General features: G+C 38.4%; 1 protein-coding gene across 2 annotated transcripts in view; it reads left to right on the top strand.

Annotated features, from left to right (window-relative positions):
* The first annotated feature begins 2,747 nt into the window (after positions 1-2,747).
* Positions 2,748-19,960, top strand: part of syt1a (synaptotagmin Ia) — a 67,393-nt gene continuing 50,180 nt past the window's right edge. The window contains exon 1 of one of the 2 annotated variants that reach the window (XM_026209818.1): positions 2,748-2,962. The gene's annotated coding sequence lies outside the window, so the exon portion shown is untranslated. The remainder of the gene's footprint in view (positions 2,963-19,960) is intronic. The other variant, XM_026209817.1, reaches the window with a different exon arrangement.

A 19,960-nucleotide genomic window follows, 5' to 3' on the forward strand; every position in this document is an offset into this window, starting at 1 on the left:
TGGCATGAGATAATAACGCCTTTAGCAAAACACAGAGGTGAAAATGTGGGGAAAAAAACCTATTCCCCCACCTTGGATCAATAAGCTTACATTTATGTGGCGAGTGTACGCACAGGTCGCTGTCTTTCTCACCTCTCTTCTAGCGCCAGTTGGCTGACTCTCAATTTTCTCTGTCAAGGAGCTGAACATAAACCATCTACCTGCAGTGCACTGCGAGATCCAATACACATCTGTTTAAATAAAAAAAGACAGCAAGAGACACGTCCCCCTCTAAAAGTTTGCTGTTTGGAGCAGACGGCTTAATGAGGGTAATCATTAAGATTTGAGTCTGTTTGTGCTGGGTTTGATTTCCTGCCTGGCTGCCTGTGTAACCACACACACATCCTGTTTCATCAATACCATCCCAAACTCTACATCATGAACGTTTAGGGAGCTGTTTGGAGATGGTTGTCCCAAAAGGATACTGCATTAGCATCTTATTGTATTATGTTAAAAGCTGGTCTCACTTGAAGTGATTCAAGGTCTTTTATCAATAAAAACAGTCGTTCCACACTACTTAGTCTTGGATTGTCCTTTTTTAAAGATCAAGTGTGTAATTCTAGTTCCACTAAGACAATATTTAAGCTGTTTTTTTTTTTTTTAAACACTGCCATTGGTCAGATAAATGAAAGTTCTATGTTTATATGTTTCAAACAGGACAATGCTGATGGCACAAACCACAAACAGTCAACCAAACAGAGGTTTGCAAATGGTTTACTTATTGCAGTGCAGATAGATGGTTTACAGTGTATTTATATGGTTTATGTTTTTTTTTTTTTATCAAAACAAAATGCAAATACTTGCATTTCCTGGAGCTGACTTTCCTTTTACGTTTACATAATTTTTACTATAAGCCATTGGATAATGTTAACTAGTAGCCAAATAGCATAACTTAGGCATTATTGTATCAAACATTCTGCATGGCTCTGTACCATTATGTAACAACCACTTATCACCTTCCAATCCTAATAGACGCAATCAAGTCCCATCTTATGTGTATTATTGTTGGATATCCTATTACATTCAGATATGTTGCATTTTAAGCTGGAAAATAAATGACAATTATTGCAACACAGAAAGGGAAAAAAAAACTCAAGGTTGTGGAAAAGGTTAAAGGATAATATTTAAGGTGTTGAGAGCGTACATGAAAAGCAAAACCTGACCTGTATCTGTGCGTTCAGAAACTGAGTGGATGTCATTAATGGCCAGCAGCTTATTCTGCTGCTGAGAGGCTTTTGCTAATGTAAACTGTCAGATAGAACATATTGCTGCCTGAAGCGTACGCGTACAATGGAAAAATGAACCGTCACAGCATGAGAGCAGTATTAGACGTAGTGTGAAAAAGAGACGGGAAGAGAATGAGGTCAAAAGAGAGAGAGAAACAGAGAGAGAAGCAAAGACTGATATAGCAAAAAGGGAGCGATCCTGGAATTCCATGCATCAGACCTGAGTTCTCTGAAGTGCATTCAACCTGCAGTGAGTCCACCCCCACTAACTTTTCCCTGTTTTGCAGACTCGGGCAGTGATGAGTGTTTCTCACTGAAGGGCATGACCTTGACGACAATTCAAAACAATCTGACTCCAAACCCTCCATTTGGTAATGCCTAAAAATCACAAGGCTCAAACAGCACCTAAACTCAAAACAACAAATATACAAATCAGCTGATTTTGAAAATGCCTGTGTTGTTCTAAATTGGTTTCTCGGCAAGCTGTGCTCAAGCTGTGTTTATTGCGGTGGCTTTTTATAGTTCCTTTAGGCCACCGCTCCGCCCCCACTCCCCTAACGGGCCAAACATCTGGACCAGGGGAGGGGCCAAGCAGCTGCTCCGGGCTCACTGTGCATTTGCATACAGCTTCTTTGGGAATGCCCTTGACTGACTCCTCAAGGGGATGTTGGCTACATCCACACTACAAGATAGAAAGGCATAAAAGAGCAGGAATTAATGGCAGTCTTATGAGGCATTCACACAGGATGTGTTCTTCCATTCTGATTGGTCTGTTTTTTTTTAAACTGACATTTTATGTATCTGCTGTACTGCATGTTAAACAACAAATTGTTCTATTTATAACTAACCATTTTTTTAATTTACAGTTTTTTATATAAATTCAGTTAATAAATAGTAGTGAGATGAGCCTTAAACCCAAGACTTTCGTCTAGCATATGTTTATACTAACTTTTAGATTATTAGACAATTAGACTATTTGTAGTCTTGATGCTCTCAGTTATCAGCTGTGAACTGGTGTGTCAATCTAGCTGTGTGTGTGTGTGATAATGTACACACAAAAGTATGTATAGTTTTAGATTTTATTGATATAATTGATCATATTGACCTCGATTTTGTATATTTTACATCATGTGGCTATCTATGACCCTATAGAAACAGGCATGTGATGCTGGTTGAGAACCTCTCAGTATTCTATTAATAGCAAGCTGGTATTGTTTTACAAATATTGCCTTAGTCATTTAAAAAGGAAAAAGAGAGAGATGTTGTTCGTAAAAGACAAAAGCAGAAGATGAGAATGTTTGTTGAGTAAAGAAATCCAATGTGTGTACACGAGAGTGCTCGTGTCACAGCGAATGAGTGAGTGCCTGGAGAGAGAAAGAGAGAGAGTGTGCGTGCGCATGTGTGACGAGAGAGAATGACAGTGTGTGTGAAAGAAAGAGATAGGAAAAGGGAGGGTATCGGGGGTAGGTGGGCGGGAAGACGAGTAGGAAGGCTGCGAGAGAGAGAGAAATTCAGTGCTGCGTGTCAGAGCGGTGTGTAAGAGAGAGAGAGAGAGAGAGCGTGTGTGTACAGGGCATCCATATTTTTCTGCAGGACAAACGGAGTTGTTTTCACTTAATTCTATTTCAGCCTTTACCTCCTGCTCTTCCTGACATCCAGCTCTGAACAAAAACCCAGGGGTGACTACAGACCGCCAGGTAGGGACACTTGACTGTGCTGAGAACAGTTTCCCTCTGTGGGTCTGTGTGTTTTAGTTACCTATAACCTCTTTAGTCAAGTGTACTGAACTGTTTAAGAAGATTCTAGTTCTATAGACGCTGCTTTGGGTTTTAAAGTCTTGAAATGGCTTAGATATCAACATCTGACTCTACTCATATGATGAGAATAAAACACTACTTACATATTTGCAGGCATATGTGTTGTGATTACATGCTCAGCCATGTGAAAGGCTTTTGCATTTCATTACAGAGTGAAAACAATCAATAATAGCACTAACTAGAACATGAGACACACTGCTTCCTACCTCCAGTGCATCGTGACGGCTGATTCCAGGAGGAATAACTTTACTAGCTTCCTGCCGTCTACTGACGCTCTCACTAATTCTGACACTGGCGATCTCCACACATCTCTCCCCCTGCCTGAACGTTTTCTTTGAAAACTCTCAGCTTGAAGGTAGCAAGAGGGTCTTTCTAGACACGACTGTTATTTACACAGAGCATTTAAGAGGACGGACTATCTGCTTTTTCTGAAAGAGCAGACATAAGAGTAGGCAGGCAAAGAAACATAGATTGTCTATCATTACAGTGGTGAAATTGTTATATGCTTTTTGTTTGTATTCTACACACCCCTTCCACCACATTCCCACATGTACTGTAGCTCTCATCTCATACCCCGTTTTCCCCATGGTGTTTGCAGCCCCTAACGTACAGAGTTATCAAACCTCAAGGCATTATCAACTTGTGTGTAGTCAGTTTTACTTGCCTTTCAGTGATGTCAAACCACACCTAAATGACAGATATCTTCTGGTTTCACTATATTTTAGCCCCTCAGTTCAAGTTAAAGCCCCGTTCCTCCATTAGATTGCAATCTAAAGAAGGAACAAAGGGGCTTTCGGATTGCGGTTAGCACGCACAGTTGTTTCCTCATTTCAAAACATGAAAGAGGGGAAAAGTGGCTTATTGCGGAGCTTCAAACAACTTATCTCCATTTGGTTCCATTCTCCTGCCTGGCATAATCCTAAAAAGCCACTGCATGCCATCCATCCCTTTTTTTTAAATGGATCTTTTCTTAATCAAAGCAAACTGTACTCTGATTCATTTTAATTTCCTACCCCCCAAAAGGCTGTTTTTACATCAATTTATTTTGTAGCCCTTGTGTTTGAATATTAATTTGTACTTTTAAGGTGGTAAAGAAGGCATCACAGAGGTTCATTTCAGTATGGCTGTTGGCACCACAGTACGATTGACCACCTCTGCCTGAGTTTAAACTGCCACCCCTCTTGTTTGGTTTAGTACCATAGAGACTGGTTTGAATTGAGTTCATTGTCAATGAGTTCAGAAATAAACAATCTGTGTGTGTGTGTGTGTCCAGCTGTTGCACCAGATCTCATACAGCATCAATAGTTAATGAGTGATGCTGGCAAGAGCTCTACTGATGTTTTTTTTTCTTCTTCTTTTTTTTTTTTCTTATGGCTGTGTTATTTGTATGAGCTATGAATTTCACAGAAGGTAGAACAAAACATGACAGTAGCAGGGCTGTAAAATGACATGGATGAGGACAGGAGTCGACCTGTATGAGATGTATGCAGAGAGAAAACCCACATGCTTTTGTCAGGAAGAAAGACCAAACTGAAACAAAACTAGGTGTAAATGCATGTGAAAGGTTGCTTTTTTTTTTTTTTACATATGCATTGCAGTGACAAGTGTGAGTCTGTATGAGTGTTTCCCCCCTTTTTGGACTGTATTTGCGATTGACTTGCTGTTAGCGGGATGTTTTTTTTTTCTCTCTCTCTCTCTCTCTCCCACTCCTCACGAGCTCACAAACTGTGCCTTGTGATTGGTCGTCTCTCCAACACTCTTCGGGAAGAAATGACAGAGTGGAATTAGGGTCACATGATCAGTGATGTTGGGATTCAGCGCTCACAATCTCCTCTTTTTAATCTCCCTTATAGACTCTCTCTTTCTGTATCTCTGTTGCTGCGGATTTGTATTATCTAACGGATTTATCCTGCTGTCAAAAATTAGCTGTATGATTGTCTGCTTAGTGTATACGCTTACCAAGCAGCTGGTTCAAGCATTATTCCTAATAAAAATAAATAAATAGGGAAATAAAAATACATATCTGCAGATGACCATATTGGAGCAAAGCACTGTGTGTAGTCTTAACCATGTGTATACTGTACAGCTATGGAAGCTAAGCATTGTATTATAGTTCCAGGAATTAAGAATTATTATTTATTTATTTTTTCAGTTAATTTGTTCTGTCTATTGTTAACCCCAACATCAGTGCTTTCACTTGCATTCAAAGAAGCAAGGGAGCATATAATCCTTGTCCAAAAATTAAATAAAAATGAAATCACAAAGAAATGAGTATAGCAGTATTTCTATTAGATTTTTTTTTTTTTACATAATTTGGAACCTATCCAAAAGGATGCTGTTAATAAGAATTCTCTATAAATCAAATAAGATCCTGTAGCTGAAAACTGAAATCTCAAAATCTTCTGTTTTGATTGTCTTAAAAGTGCTAATGTGCATAAGACAAAAGACACAGACATCAGTCTGAGGCTTATGTAAATAAACAGTTTTAAAAATGCAACAGACGCAATGCAAGAAACGCCCTCATAGGTGCTGAGGATACTGTTGACAGCTCTGAGCAAACGAGCCTCATAGCCGCCCACAGAGTGTGCGCTTTTCCACACTCCTCAACACAACACACAGCTTTCAGCACCTCTTGCTTTTGGACAGCGCCACCTGCCTCGACTCTTTCAGCACTGGACAGCGACACACTTCCAGGCTTTAAGTGAGTGGGCTGCTTTAAAAACCACTGTTCTGAGGACAGCGACGATCTCAGTGGCTATTCTGTCAGTATACAAGTTCCTCTACATTCATGTTTTGCTCTTTCCATAAAAGGGTCAGAAATTAATGCTTAGTGGTTGCAAACCCTTTGTAGACTGACTGTTTCCCTTTATAGTGTCTTGTACTTTCTTAGGCATCATTGTTTATTTTCTTTATTGTTCTTAAACTCACACACAACGCAGGAGCAGCTGCCTAGCAACCATTTAGAACATCTAAGTACCTTCCTAGCAACCAGCCAGAACAACCTTCAGATAATATAGTATGCATTGTTATAATATAATAAAGTATGCAGCATTTTTTGGCATAAAATATTTGTTCATTTTATAGAAAAAGAGATAATAAATCCTCAGTCTAGGGATGATGCAAGTTGTCCTCGAAAAGGTGAAAGTTATCCTAAAAATCTGCTTTTATTCTGGTTCATGATTGAATGCTGTGTGATCAACATTTTCAGATGTAATGTGCATTTCATTCTTAGTAGTTTGCGGTGTTAAATGACGGGACCTTCAAGCATTCCATAACGCAGTGACTATTGATGTTGACTCATGCTGCCATTCTATAGACTCATCTGTTTCTTTCACTGTAGCAGGATGAAGATCACTTGTGGCGTCTATGTAGTGCATATGTGTTTAGCATGTTAGCTATATCGTGTTGGTCATGCATATGAATGGGACATGCTAAATAATGAAATAATCTTGTGTAAAGCTCTTGTCTAAAGCTGTTTCTTTTAAGCCGGCATGGTGTATTTCACGGTCAGAATCGATTTAATTAATCTGGCCTTGGTCATTCTGAGAATGATGTATTACTCACCAAGCTTCTGACAATTCACCGTATTGATTTTAATACCTAATTTTCATTTCTTTTTCTTTTTTTTCGTGCATCGTGAATACATGCTGGACATGAAAGCTGAGCAATAATGTAGACCAGTGATTCAGATTTATTGTGCAGTTAAAAGTTCCCACCGATTCAGAGATAATGTCTGGAGTAATTTTATGCTGTGCTTCAATCATTTGATAGTTTAATGTTGTAGAGCTTGACTCACACTTCCCAGAATTGTTCTATTTGATCTATACAATATGAAAAATAAAAGCACATGACATAAGTTTACCTTTTACTCCCTGAAAGCTGGACTTTGTGATTCATTCTTGAGTTAATGCGGCAGTGCTGAAAAGTGGCAATGCTGAAGTGAACCAGTAAATATAATGTGAAGATGCACATGCATAGCGTCCCACACATACAGTCACACGCAATCAGAACGTTTCTCATCGTCATCCCACCCCACTGATGTCTCATGAAGATAATCACAGGTCAAAAGCTGTTTGCTTGTAGATAGAAGGACAATAACCCTTGTAAGCAGCATGATGTTGCAGGCTGTGGTCATTTGCATGTGTATATTAGCATAATTGAATAGGCAGGAGTTAAGTGCATTTCAGCAGGCTGTTAATAACATGGCCCCCACACCACCAGATACATTTGTTTCTGTTTTTTCTCATCTATACCACCAAGTATCCATTTGCTTTCAGTCCTTTTCTCCTTCTTTCTGTGTCCTTCACTCTGCCGGTGAGCAGAATAAAGTTGAGGTTGGTTTCCTCTTCCCCTGAGGGTGTCTAATGCCATACATGCTGTCCACAGTCTACCAGATCATTTTGACCACTCTTACTCCAGCAGCTCTGCAGGTCTTGGCCAGTGCTGTCGACTGTGAAGATTCAGAAGTGAAAAAGACAATGGATTATATCTGAAACAATTAAGTAAACATTAAGTATACATACTACATACTGTGGCAGTATTAGTAGTCTGTTATCATGCTACAGTATTTCAAACATAAATGTGTTCCACTCCATTAGTTTGATTAAAAGTTATGCAATGCATGCAGGCCATGTTGCCATGTGTCTCCAGAGTAATGTTGTGCTATACATTCTTATTTAACACCTGCACACATTAATTAGATTTAAAAAGCAGTGGGTTATGCATGCAAGACATATTGTCACGTCTCAGGAGTAACTTTTTTTGTTGTTGTTGTTGGGAAAGTTATGCATTGTTTTTTTTCCGTAGATATAGTATATAAACACATGAAGCCTATGTATAAGCCACAATCATAAAATATGTTGACTATAAAGAAGGGAAGCTTGTTTGTGATTAGTTCAATGTTTAACAGAGGTCACACAGTGTGCATCAGCCTTACACCTGAGTCATATGTTGACTTGTTCATGGGTCATTGAGCTAAATCACATGACACATACTTCCTGACCTCCAAATAACACTAATGACCTTCCGATTGTAAGATCTCTAATCTCTGACACCCTCTAGTCTCCAGTAGCTTTTAGAGTTGTGCATTTACAATGTCTCAGAGCTGCACGTCAAATAAGTCAAGATCTTCCAGTCACAATGCCCTAATTAAAGGCAAGGGAGTGCTTTCTTAAGAGCCCTGTGATGGATTGAAATCTTAAGAGTCATGACTGTATCGATGAGAGTAAAGGAGCCTTTCTTATCTCTAAATGTTCTTCTTTTCTTCCTCCATTTGCAAGCATGCTCCTGCTTGCCAGCATTGACATGTTCGCTGGGGAGAAAGATTATGTGGGAGTAGAGAGTAATTACGACTCTAAGCCAACCGTTTGAGAGGCCTTATCAGTCAAATGATCGTGGTGTGGATCACATTAAAATGCAAAGGCCTAGGCATGTCCTAAATGCAGTTTCCCATGACACGTTACTCCATCTTATCTTCTGTTGGCAGAATATTTTGTATGACCCTTGACCAATTTTTTGGACAAAATTATATTTAGAATGTGAGTAAGCTCAAATGGCAATATAGTTTTTTATTTAATTTTTTTAATCCAGAAATTTTGAAATAATAAAACATCCTGCGAGTAATCTAGAGCGAGGGACCCGATGGGAACATTCGCTTTGCATTTGGTGTGAACACACCATAATATTCTTACATCTGCAGCCATCTGAATGGCTTCGAATGTGGCTCATCCACAGCTAATATAAATTCTGTTTCATAATAGCTGACAAAATTTCTAAAGAATTCTGTATGCTCATATATGTTGTCACGTAGGATATAGTTTTTTGCTTGGTGCTGTGTCATATCCATTTACTTACATGGCCTTAAGTCTGAAGAGACTTGTGGTTTGATGTATGTAAAAAGGTTATAATCTTGTCAGTTCTGCAGGAGCTGGGTGATAGTTCAACCATACAGGAAAATGCTGTCATAATTTCCTCAACCTTATGTCGCTCTATATGACGTAATGACACGGGGTTGAGTAAATGACGGAAATTTCTTCTCTTTTTTTTGCCTGAACTGTGGCTTTAAATTTAATAGCAATCAAAAGCTTTTTTACCTCTCTAAAGACCTTGACTCTGGATCCAATGTCTTGAGTCAAGCAGAGAAATGAGTAAATGAGAAAAAACACATCACACATCGCTCTCTCTCTCTTTCTCACACCATCTCATCATGATTAACAGCAGCAGATACATTTCATGCATTATTCATCCACTCTGCCACCTTCACCTGCAGAGTGGAGGCTGATTTCAGGTGCCGCTTTGTTCCTAAAAAACTGTAGCCACAATGACAGTTTGATCAAATCAGCTCCCTCAGCACCAGTATTCTCACTCATTTAGCTCTTACTGGCGGGCCGAGTCACTTCTAAAGCTTGTGGATCTGCCCGCAAGCTTTTTTCCATCTGGAGAGATAAACAAAAAAGATCAAAATCAAAAATATGCATTCATCAGCTTCAACACAAAATGCTACAGTCCTTAATGTTTTCAGATTTTACCCACATTAATCCATATTGACAAGTTCATTTATATCACATTTGTGTTAAACAAAATGTGTATTTGGGGGGGGGGGGGGGTATTAAGTTAAATGTTTTACAAATAAAATTTAATTTAATTTAATAATTAAATTATTTAAAAATATATATTTTGTGTAAAATAAAATATATGATCTTGCATTACATAATAGGTTTGGCATCAGTGCAAATATATGTAACTCTTGAGTTAAATGTGCCACCATGCCACCAAAATGGAATTACAGTATATTAATATTTGTATTTATGTTTATTTCTGCCATTGGTCAGACAACAGAAAGTATATAATAAGCCATGCAGGCCAGATATATTTAAATCTTTTTTTTTTTTTTTTTTTTTTTACCCAATTTATTTTGTATGCCTCTATAAATCAGTTACTGTAGCTTTGTTCCTTGTTAATCTAAAATTAACCAACATCATCCATGTCATTCTGTACTCATAACAGTTTTGTTCAAACTAAAGCCTTCGTTCACCACATGTCATGGCACTAGGTATTGGCATAGCTTGCCTGTCAGTGTAAATCATTCACTAGTCCACAGAGATGATAAAGCCTGTGAGAAATGAATTACACAGGATGCTCCGCGTTTGCCAGGCATAGACTGGATGAGATGGTGGCTAATGTTGCCCACCTACCCATTCCTCAATCTCTGGATTCAGCCAGTGTGAAAAGAGCTGATCACCAGTAGTAGTGTGGTCAATAATGAAAGGAAAATGTGAGGGGTGTGTATGGCGTGACTGTAATAAATGGCATGAAAGCCTTGAGGTGAAGTGGCACAGATGAGGGCCCAGCCTTACCTTTTAATGGAGCCCTTGACAGAAATTTGCATTAGTGCTGCAGGCGAGCCATCCTGTGTACTGTGCATAATGCAGTCTATTGGGGACATGCACACACACATACACACGCACGGCTGCACTCATAACAGTCACGGAATTCAGACATTTAGCCAAGCACACTGCAGATGCATTAATGATAGGGTCGCTTTTTCGATTTCCAAATAGCAAAGCCCCCTTTGATATAGGGATAAAATATGTTTGAACATACAGTACTACAAATAAATTAAACGCATTCCATTTCTAAAGTACAACTACTACAAATTGGTCCACATACCTTGCATGAGTGATGTCACCTTTCCAAGTTTATTTTTTGTTGTTGTTTTTATTATTTATTATTATATATATACTTTTTTTTTTGAGCGCCGTTCATCAAACACCATCATGCAAAATCCTAGGATGTGAAAGACATTCCTATTTGGCTTAGTGAGAGGATAACCAGACTGGGGGGGGCAAACAGGGTAAGATGTAGCCTGTACCACATGACCATTTCTGCTGTCATTCCACCATTGCCAATGGCTGCTGTGCCATGTCAGGATACTGCACGCAGTGGCAAAACAGAGGTAATCTGGAGGTTGAGGACAATGGCCACCTGGGCTTACATTATGTGCAAGAGCTTTTAGCAATTTCCTGGCAGGAATATATTTTTGGGTGGGGGTGGAATACAAAGCAACAGTATGCATGAACAAACAAAAATACTAATATGAATAATTATTTTTGAAAGAGAAATAATAAAAGCACTAGTAATAATAATAATTAAAATAAACATTTTAATGAAATTATATAATCCCTTAGCTTAACTGTTTTAAGGTAACCATGCGTTTATTTATTTATCATCTTTAATGTTAATTCATAAAAATACTGAATGTTTATTCATAATAATCTAATGTTAGTTCACATCACTTGAAATGTTACAAATGCTTTAATGAATGTAGAAATGCACATTAACAGAAATTAATAAACACTGTAAAAGTATTATTCTTTTATATTTCATAATACAATTACTGATTAGCTCATTAGCTCATTCAAATTCAACCTTATTTGTAAAGTGTTACATTTATAAATCCCCCATTACAAATGCCACCCTTTGCTTATATATTCAGCAGAACCACAAAAATAAAATCCCTCTGAGCTTATATTTACTTTTGTAGCACAGTCATCTCTCAGCAATCTTTTAGCCACATGTGTGTGTTTATGACCACCAAAGCATGCTGGGAGATATCATGCGGGGAATAGAAGGGAGAAGTGAGAGAGAGAGAGATGGACCAGAATATTTAGATTATTCGAATATTAATTCGGTGGGTTAGAATTCAATTTTCATTTTTGAGATTGGAATAACCTTTTTTTTTGGAATACCTGTCATCCCCCGCAAAACAAATATTAATTCAAAAACACTCTCCCCCCGGAGTTCTCAGCACGGTAGGACAACCATGCTTAGCTGTGCTGTTAAGAGTGAATGTGCATTTGTATTGCATTCTAAAAAGTTCCGTTATAACCTCCTCAGTGGAAAATGAAAGCATATCTGTGCTGATAGTTTTTTAATTCTGAACGTGTAGCATGTCCATATTAAACCGAAACACTTCCTTTTTGGTGCCCAGCAACACACCCGCCACGAGTGAAGTCGATTGGATGAACGGTTCTCGACATGCAAATGTAAACAGGCAGACACACAAAGAATGTTTGCCTTTATTAGAGAGAAGAATGTGTTCAGCCTAATTCGGTGTTGATTACTACCAAAGTTTCGAAGCTCAAAAAATGGTATTCGAATCAGCCCTATATATATAAATCATACAAGATTCATGCAAGTTCAGACAGGAACCACTTTGGCAAGTTTACTTGAGTTTATTGAACACAATTTATCTTTGGCGGTATGGTTCCTTATGGGGGTTCTTGCTCCCAGAATAATTGAACATACAAGAGCTTTAACATTAACCCCCCGGAACCATGAATTTAGAAATACATAATAATTAAGACTTTTAATAAAGTCTTTAAGCAAACGGTGATAATCATATAGATGTGGCAGTGGTACGTCTATCCTGTAGCCTGGTTATGAAGATGGGTGTCTCTCCGCAAAGAGGTCCATCCCAGCTAAGATTTTGGAAGCCTTAGTGATCTGAAACAAACAAGACAACAGCCAGAAGGTGCGCAGTAATGTGCTCATGCATATAATGGGGAGGGAGGGAGGGTTGCGAGTTGTTGAGCATACTTACCGACCAGTAGTGGCACGTATATATATATGTCCCATGTCTAATAGGAGAGATGTGGTGATTGGAACGATTTGACAGCTGACCGCATCAGCTGTTCACAGCCTTGCCTCCGTGGCCTGACTGAACTGACGCTGCGCTCGATTTGTTTCATTTTGAGTTCGTATCCCGACTAAATGCACATAAATACAAAATGAAAAACCTGTGAAATCCAAGTTGAAAGGTTCTGAGAATGTTCAACACCTGTATTTATTTTATTGTTTTACCATAGTTTTTTTTGTTTTTTAGGATTCCTGTAAGAACTTTATTTTTCATTGATATTTAGCAGATGCAATTATTTTGTTCTGATCAAAATGTTATGACATTGTATGTCACAATTGTAGAGTTAAACTGTGAACCTGTAAGGCAGAGTATATGGGCCATCTCATCTCGGGGATGCGTCCTGTCTTCGCGCTTGTCAAATTCCGCTGTGTAAATAGCAAATCCGTCATGGCTCGAGCACAACTGGCTCTTAAAGGGAATGGAAGATGAGACTCTGATCGGTTTATTACACTTTATGCCCAAAAAACAACCATTACTCATTAAAGCTGCAGTAGGGAACTTTTGATGCTCTAGCGGTTAATAAACAGAACTGCTTGCGTCTTGCGGAAGAACATCGTAGCCGGATCTGCTAATCTCTGTTTATGTCTATGAAGAATCACAAAGGTTCTGGGTTACTCCGCCGCGGTACCCCCGAAGCAATCTAAAATATAAACACTTATTATAGGTGCACCCTAGTGATTCAGGACAAGCTAAAAACACGGTTTGGAAAATGGACTCATGGTGTACTCGCTTATTATATACATTTTTCTACATTTTGAACACAAACAAAGTTACAGACCGCAGCTCTGATTGGTTGATTTCTTACCGGGAGCGGTCCGTAACTGCAAATGGCAATAGGAGCACTGGGAGGAGCCAGAGGAGCTTGATTTTTTTCACAGATTATCTGTCTCATATTCTACTGTCAGGACATAATGACAGGTTTAACAAATATGTAAAAAATATATGTTTACAAAAGTTACCTACTGCAGCTTTAAGAGAATAGGGACAACTCATTTAGACCGGTCGCACAAACCGTTTTTCCATTGTTAAAATGGCAAAAGTGGATTTTGACACTCCCTGAGTGCACCTGCTTTACACTTTGCGTTTAGATCATTAAAATAGGGCCCTAAGAGTATATATGGTGTTTTTATAATATACCTATTATATATTTATATCTATATATACATAAAATACATATTATACATATACATTTAACCAAAGAATCAAAGAATCAATCAATAAAAAAAATTTCCCACTTAACCCATACTGCACAATAAGTGCTTCAATAACATTGAATGTTACAGGGACATATTATTGCAAATGCATATCACAGTGTGTTTTGGTTAAACAATTTTTATTTGTTTATGCCAAGGTTTGCATATGGTGGTGTGTTCTTAATGACAGCGTTTCTAAAAATCTATCCTATTCCTAAAATAAGAAATATCCCAATATATCGCCTTGCTACAGTACCACAATGTATCGCAATATATTGTATCATAACCCCTGTATCATGATATGTATCATATCGCCAGATTCTTGGCAATACAGAGCCCTAGTTATAATGTGGAAGAAAAACAGATTAAGGTCATTTTATTTATTTGGCTATGGTCGTTGCTGCATTTAGATCTATTGAACAAATATTGTTTCTGTTTACTAATGTAAATAGTATTTTCTGACTTGACAACCCTGTAACAGGGCTTGCTTTTTTAGTATGTGGGTGTAAGTGAGAAAGTCTCTGCTAGCTGCAAACCCCTAGAAATTGGTAAAAGCCTATATCAAAGAATCTTCAAAAAATGGCCTAAAATTATAGGTAAAAGCATTTTTTTCTGAAATAATATGATTACAAAAAAATCCCCTGGATATCCAGCACCACTACAGCACTTGTACCAAATTAAAATGATAGATAGATAGAGAGATAGAAATAAAAAGAATTCACCACATTAGAAGCACAATTCACCACTTTAGAAGCACAACTTTGAGCATCTCTTTAGCAAAGTGTCACTCTTTTATTCTTTCAATCTGATCCATGCCTGGAGAGTCCATAACAAAATGCGTTTACTGAATACATCACAAATAGAATTGTGGCTGTGCATACATATTATTATGGGCTTTACACCAAGATTTTTTTTGTTGTCATGGTAACAACAATCCCTTGTACATGGTTGAGGTAACTAATTACTAGTTCTTGGAATTATGTAACGATTCACCTCAACTCTGTACACACAAGAAAAAAAATGCACTTTGTAGTTCAGCTGACCTATAAAAGCAGAGCCGAGATTATTTATAGAATTGTGGTAGAAGGAGGGGTAGATGTGTGGGTTGAGGGGGGTGTCATTCAGTTAAACACAAATGCACTGATGTAAAAAAAATCTATAAAAGAGTCCGATTTGCCTTACAATTCTCCACCTAGATTGTTAAAAAGATTATTTCAAAGACAAGCTCAATTTTAGTCATCCATGTTTTGAAGGAAGAAGGACGTACTCTCGGAATGAATTAGATTAAGTCTTGTTTGAGGAAACGCACAAGCTACATAATCTAATCTAACATTGCTGCATTTTCCTCCTCAGAATGATTTAATGGCAGCAAACATGCCTCTAAAACACAACTTCATTGAAGTGTTTGGCTTGCCATGTGCCATTACGCAGCAGGGGGGCTGTGTCCTTGCCATTTTATGAGCACTGAAACAATAATTTTTCCAGCAACATCCTGTCACTTCTCCATAAAAATATGCCAACCAGGGTGTAGTTGCACCCTTCTGGCTATAATCAGAGCATTTCCTCCCATTTCATTCTGTCCGCCTGACTTGAAATATGACGTTATTGGTTTTTAGAAGCTTTTTTAGCTGCAAATGCATGCTGATTTGGTGCAGAGAGGGGAAAGGCTCTCAATGCCTGGCAGGACGTTTTCAGCAAAGTGTAGCCTGTATCTGTCACATCCATCCTCAGGGCTATATGACAACTAACGACCCCCACCTTCAGCACAAGACGAATGGTCTTATTATTGGAAGGAGCCATTCAAAATAGGGTCATCTCAAGCATTGCAAATGCCAGCTCAAAAGTATACAGGCCTGTGGCTTGAAGTACAGAGAGGTCACGATACATTCCGCACACCTCAGAGAAATTGTCAAGTGGTGCTGTGCACATAGAAATAAACAATGAATTCAGGATTAAAACTGCTCCATCTCATGCGGGAGGGAATTCCGTCTTGGGTGGAATTCACCATATTGTTGAAAATCTACATTTAATCCTAAATGCACAGTGTGAAAATGAATGATTTGTCAGATTCCACTTTGTTCCAAGTCCTAGTGTCCCAAATCCTGCATGCAAGATTGTTTTAGAATTCAGAAGACATCATATTCATGCTTCCTACTTTTTTTTAAAGCCTTCAAATTGAGATTATACTTATGATGCCTAAAAATGCTCCCTCCATAGGCAGCTCTCTAGGTTCCATATTTACTCCCTGATGTATCATGGCTAGTAGAAGTGCTATGACACTACCTCAAACATTTCCTGATCAAGTATAGCTAGTACACACGTAAAACAAGCTTGAAGCCATATTGGATAGTTTGTTTGCTTAACATTCAGTTTGATTGTTCTAGTGTAGTAAATAAATAGTAAAAGAGCAGAAAATGAAAGAGAGATGAGCCAGGCACACAGTGTTCTCCCTGCTGGGAAATTAGTGTCCATGTGCATAATTATGGGATTAACTAGATGAGGAGTGATTACTTTCTATTTTGTGTATGAGAATCAAACAGCATTGTGTGCACTAGAAAACATCCCCTCCCGCATTGACCATCTGCTAACAGCCTCCATTAAAAATTTGATTACACCAGTAAACACACTGGTTTGTCTCCCAAGAGCAAATGGAGGATGTAACTGGTGAGAATTCACAGAGATCAAAGGGCAGAAGGTCAGGGAAATACATATGCTTTCTGTTTAAATAGTGTATTAATTTGAGTCGTTTAAAGAGATTTGTGATTTTAAAGGGATTGGTTACCCCAAAAGAAAAAATGATGTAATTGTAAACCTATTATACTTTTTATAAACTGTGGAGGGAAAAAAATAATTTCTAGACACTCTTTTTTAATATATTGAATATATAATGTGCAGTGTGTAGTGTGGCTTGGGGCATTTTGTAATAAAAGGTTTTCTCTTTGATGATTAGTGTGCCGGTTGCCATTTAAGTCACTTTAAGAAACTCAAATGTGGAGTTCCACTCTGATCTCTCACTCAGATGCTGCTGCATGCTGGCACATAGGTCGCCTGCCCTTGGTAACAGCTGTGAAATATACAGCTCATTTCCATTGCGCTGTTGTTTTCTTTTTCGCTGAGCTTGTCCATGGCCTTCAGGGCAGGCAGCTTTTCACAGTATGTTTATGCAGCCTGTCAGCACCTGAGATCCGCTGAGCTGGCTGCTCCGGGCACTTGCTTCATACAACCCAGCAATGGTCAATCTCAGCCAGCCGGACCAGAAGGTTGTAACAAGGTCATGAATGTCATGAAGTTCTCAGCATGGGCTTCAGAAGTAAGATTGCTTTTTAACTAGACTACAGATTAAGGGTGACATATACAAAAGGATTGGCAGAACAGCGTATGGAATCGCAGGTTGCCAGATTGGCATGACTGGTGGACTTTACAGTGGCATGAGAGAAAGATGCAAAGTGTCACGGATGCACGCTGATGGAAATGAGACTGGCAAGCTTGCAAACGCACACGGACTTGAAATGGCAGATTGCTCCTTGCTGTGAAAGGTCTATTTTTGGGGCTACACCGACACCCACTCTGCGGGTGACGGATGCAGCTAACTACATTCACACCTTATGGAATTCATTGAACTATACAAAGCTTTGAACTCAGACTCTGTCAGTGACAGCTAGAGAATATGCATGGATAGGACTTGGTCTGTAATTTAATTTCAAATCTGTCCACCTATTTTATTTTTCTTCAACATTTACATGCCATTCAACAAGGCTGCTAAAACTGTTGTCTGCACAGTCAGGAGTCAAAGTCCTTTCAAAGCAGGCAGCACCATTCTAGCCTTCCATCCCCTGTTGCTCGGAAACGATTCTGTAAATGCTTCTTTCGCTCAGCTGTCTTCAAAAGGCCCCACATAGCACTAGGCTTAAAAATACCCCTGCACCAAGTGTGTTGGGAGAGATGCTTATCTCTGGTCCTATGTTTTCTGCTCCTGTGGCAATTGGCTGGAGGTGATACCCTCCTTGCAATACTTGCTTATTAGTGTGCAGATTTAGGCCAGCCTCTCCTGATAACACTTCTGAAGCTATTAAGTTGATTTTTCACAATTGCACTGCTTATCCCTCGCTTCCCTGCCCATAATGAAAATTTCTATCTTGACTATCACCAAGAGTGCATGCAAAAGAGCTGTGTTGGTAATAACTACCTTTCTCTGAATGGCACCCTCTCTGGCAAAGGTATACAATTACTTTTTGTTCTTGTCTAGCATTGATTGTGAGACATCACTTAAGCTTGCAGTTGTTCTATCATACAGTACATTTACTGTCATAAAGTAAATTGCAACTGAAGTAAAGTCAATGCATGTTTACATGTTTAAAACATGTTTAAAAAGACCGTGTAGACTTGTTTGATTGACTAAAATGTTAGGTTTGACATTTTTTTACTGAGAAAGGCAAACATGCTCTAAATGGCTTCTCAGTCTTTTTTTATTTTTATTAAAAAAATTGAAAAAAAAAAAGTTTTTCTTAGACGACAGTGCCCAGTTCTAGATGCTGACGTCTCCATTAAGACTTTCTTAGTCAAAAAGCCTCACCGGAAAGAACATGTTGGTTCTAACTAGTCTAACCAGCAGAAACCAGCTTAACCAACTAACGTCAAATACTGGTCTAATCAGACATTTTAAAAAAGAATAATGTATGATTTAATACAGTTGGATATTTATCAATTTCACTGGGCGTGAATAAAACAACCAGATAAATATGAAGTTAATAACATAAAGCTGTGCATTTTTTTTTAAGCAGTCATTTGCAGTTAGTGTGATCTGTGGAGGAAGCATATACTGTCCGAAGATGCCATTTTATAGCATGGCTGATTTCTCTCTCAGCTGCCTCTTAGGCTGACTAACAGCTTGTTCAGTCAAGGGTTATCAGCTGCAGATGGTTTCAGACAATAAACATGATCAAATACGGGGGCGGTTTTGCCGAGGCGCCCTGGCTGAAACATGGTTTTGACGATCTCTGGTCTCTATACATCCCTTTTCATTTGATTTATTCATTCATCTTTCTATCTCATTAATCAATTCATTTTCTGTCTGCTTTTATATCTTCTGGATTTCCATTGTATAATTTGTTCTATTCACTACAGGACATCAAGAGCTTGCACAGATAAAACTCATCAAAAGATGAAAGAAGGAACTCTGAATGTGCAGTGCTTCAGTCTATTACCTGCTTTTCCACTCAAGGTATCTTTTAAAGCAAAGACCTTTGTGTTTTCAATGTGACAATGCAGTAATAAAGCAATTGGCAAGAACTTCAGCGCAAGGGAATGGATGGGATCATCATCTTTGAAAATAACTCAAAAATTTTTTGTGAGTCTGAGTACTGTACTGAGTCTTGCCTGGCTATGAACAGCTAAAGGACTAGTTAAGCCAAATCTAGTACATCGGTCGCATCCAGGTAGATTTAAAGTGTTATGTCATGTTTGATGTCAGTGATTCCAAATAGAATTAGTTCTCAATTGTTTTTGAGTGAATAACAACTTTTAACTTCCTGACAATGTTATCAATTGACTTCAGAAGACCTGTAATATAGTGTAAAAGGACTTGCTTTTTGTCGTTTTTGGAGTTCCAAAGTGTCATATACCATTCAGTTTCTTTTTTATAGATAAGTGTACCTAAGAAATTTTCTATACTTCTCTGCTGAATAAAGTCTTAACTGGTTTTCAGTGACATGATTAAGAGTGAAAAATGACAGAAACCAAAAAGACTATGTGCATCTACTATATATCAGCCTTTGTAAATGGAAATGATCAGTTATTCAGTGAGTTTGTAGAGCAAAACCTTGCACATGATTTAAGTGGGTATCCACTTATTTCCTCAGCCCTTCCTCATTGAACACATTTACAGTGATTAATTGTGTTTACCCCAACCAATCAGCACAGAGAATGGCCTGACTAATTGTGGCAGACTTTTGCTTGATTCTCTCAAAGGCTGCAGTTCTCCAAACCTCA

This window comes from Carassius auratus, chromosome 29 (genome assembly GCF_003368295.1).
Source record: "Carassius auratus strain Wakin chromosome 29, ASM336829v1, whole genome shotgun sequence".
Classification (NCBI taxonomy): Eukaryota; Metazoa; Chordata; class Actinopteri; order Cypriniformes; family Cyprinidae; genus Carassius; species Carassius auratus.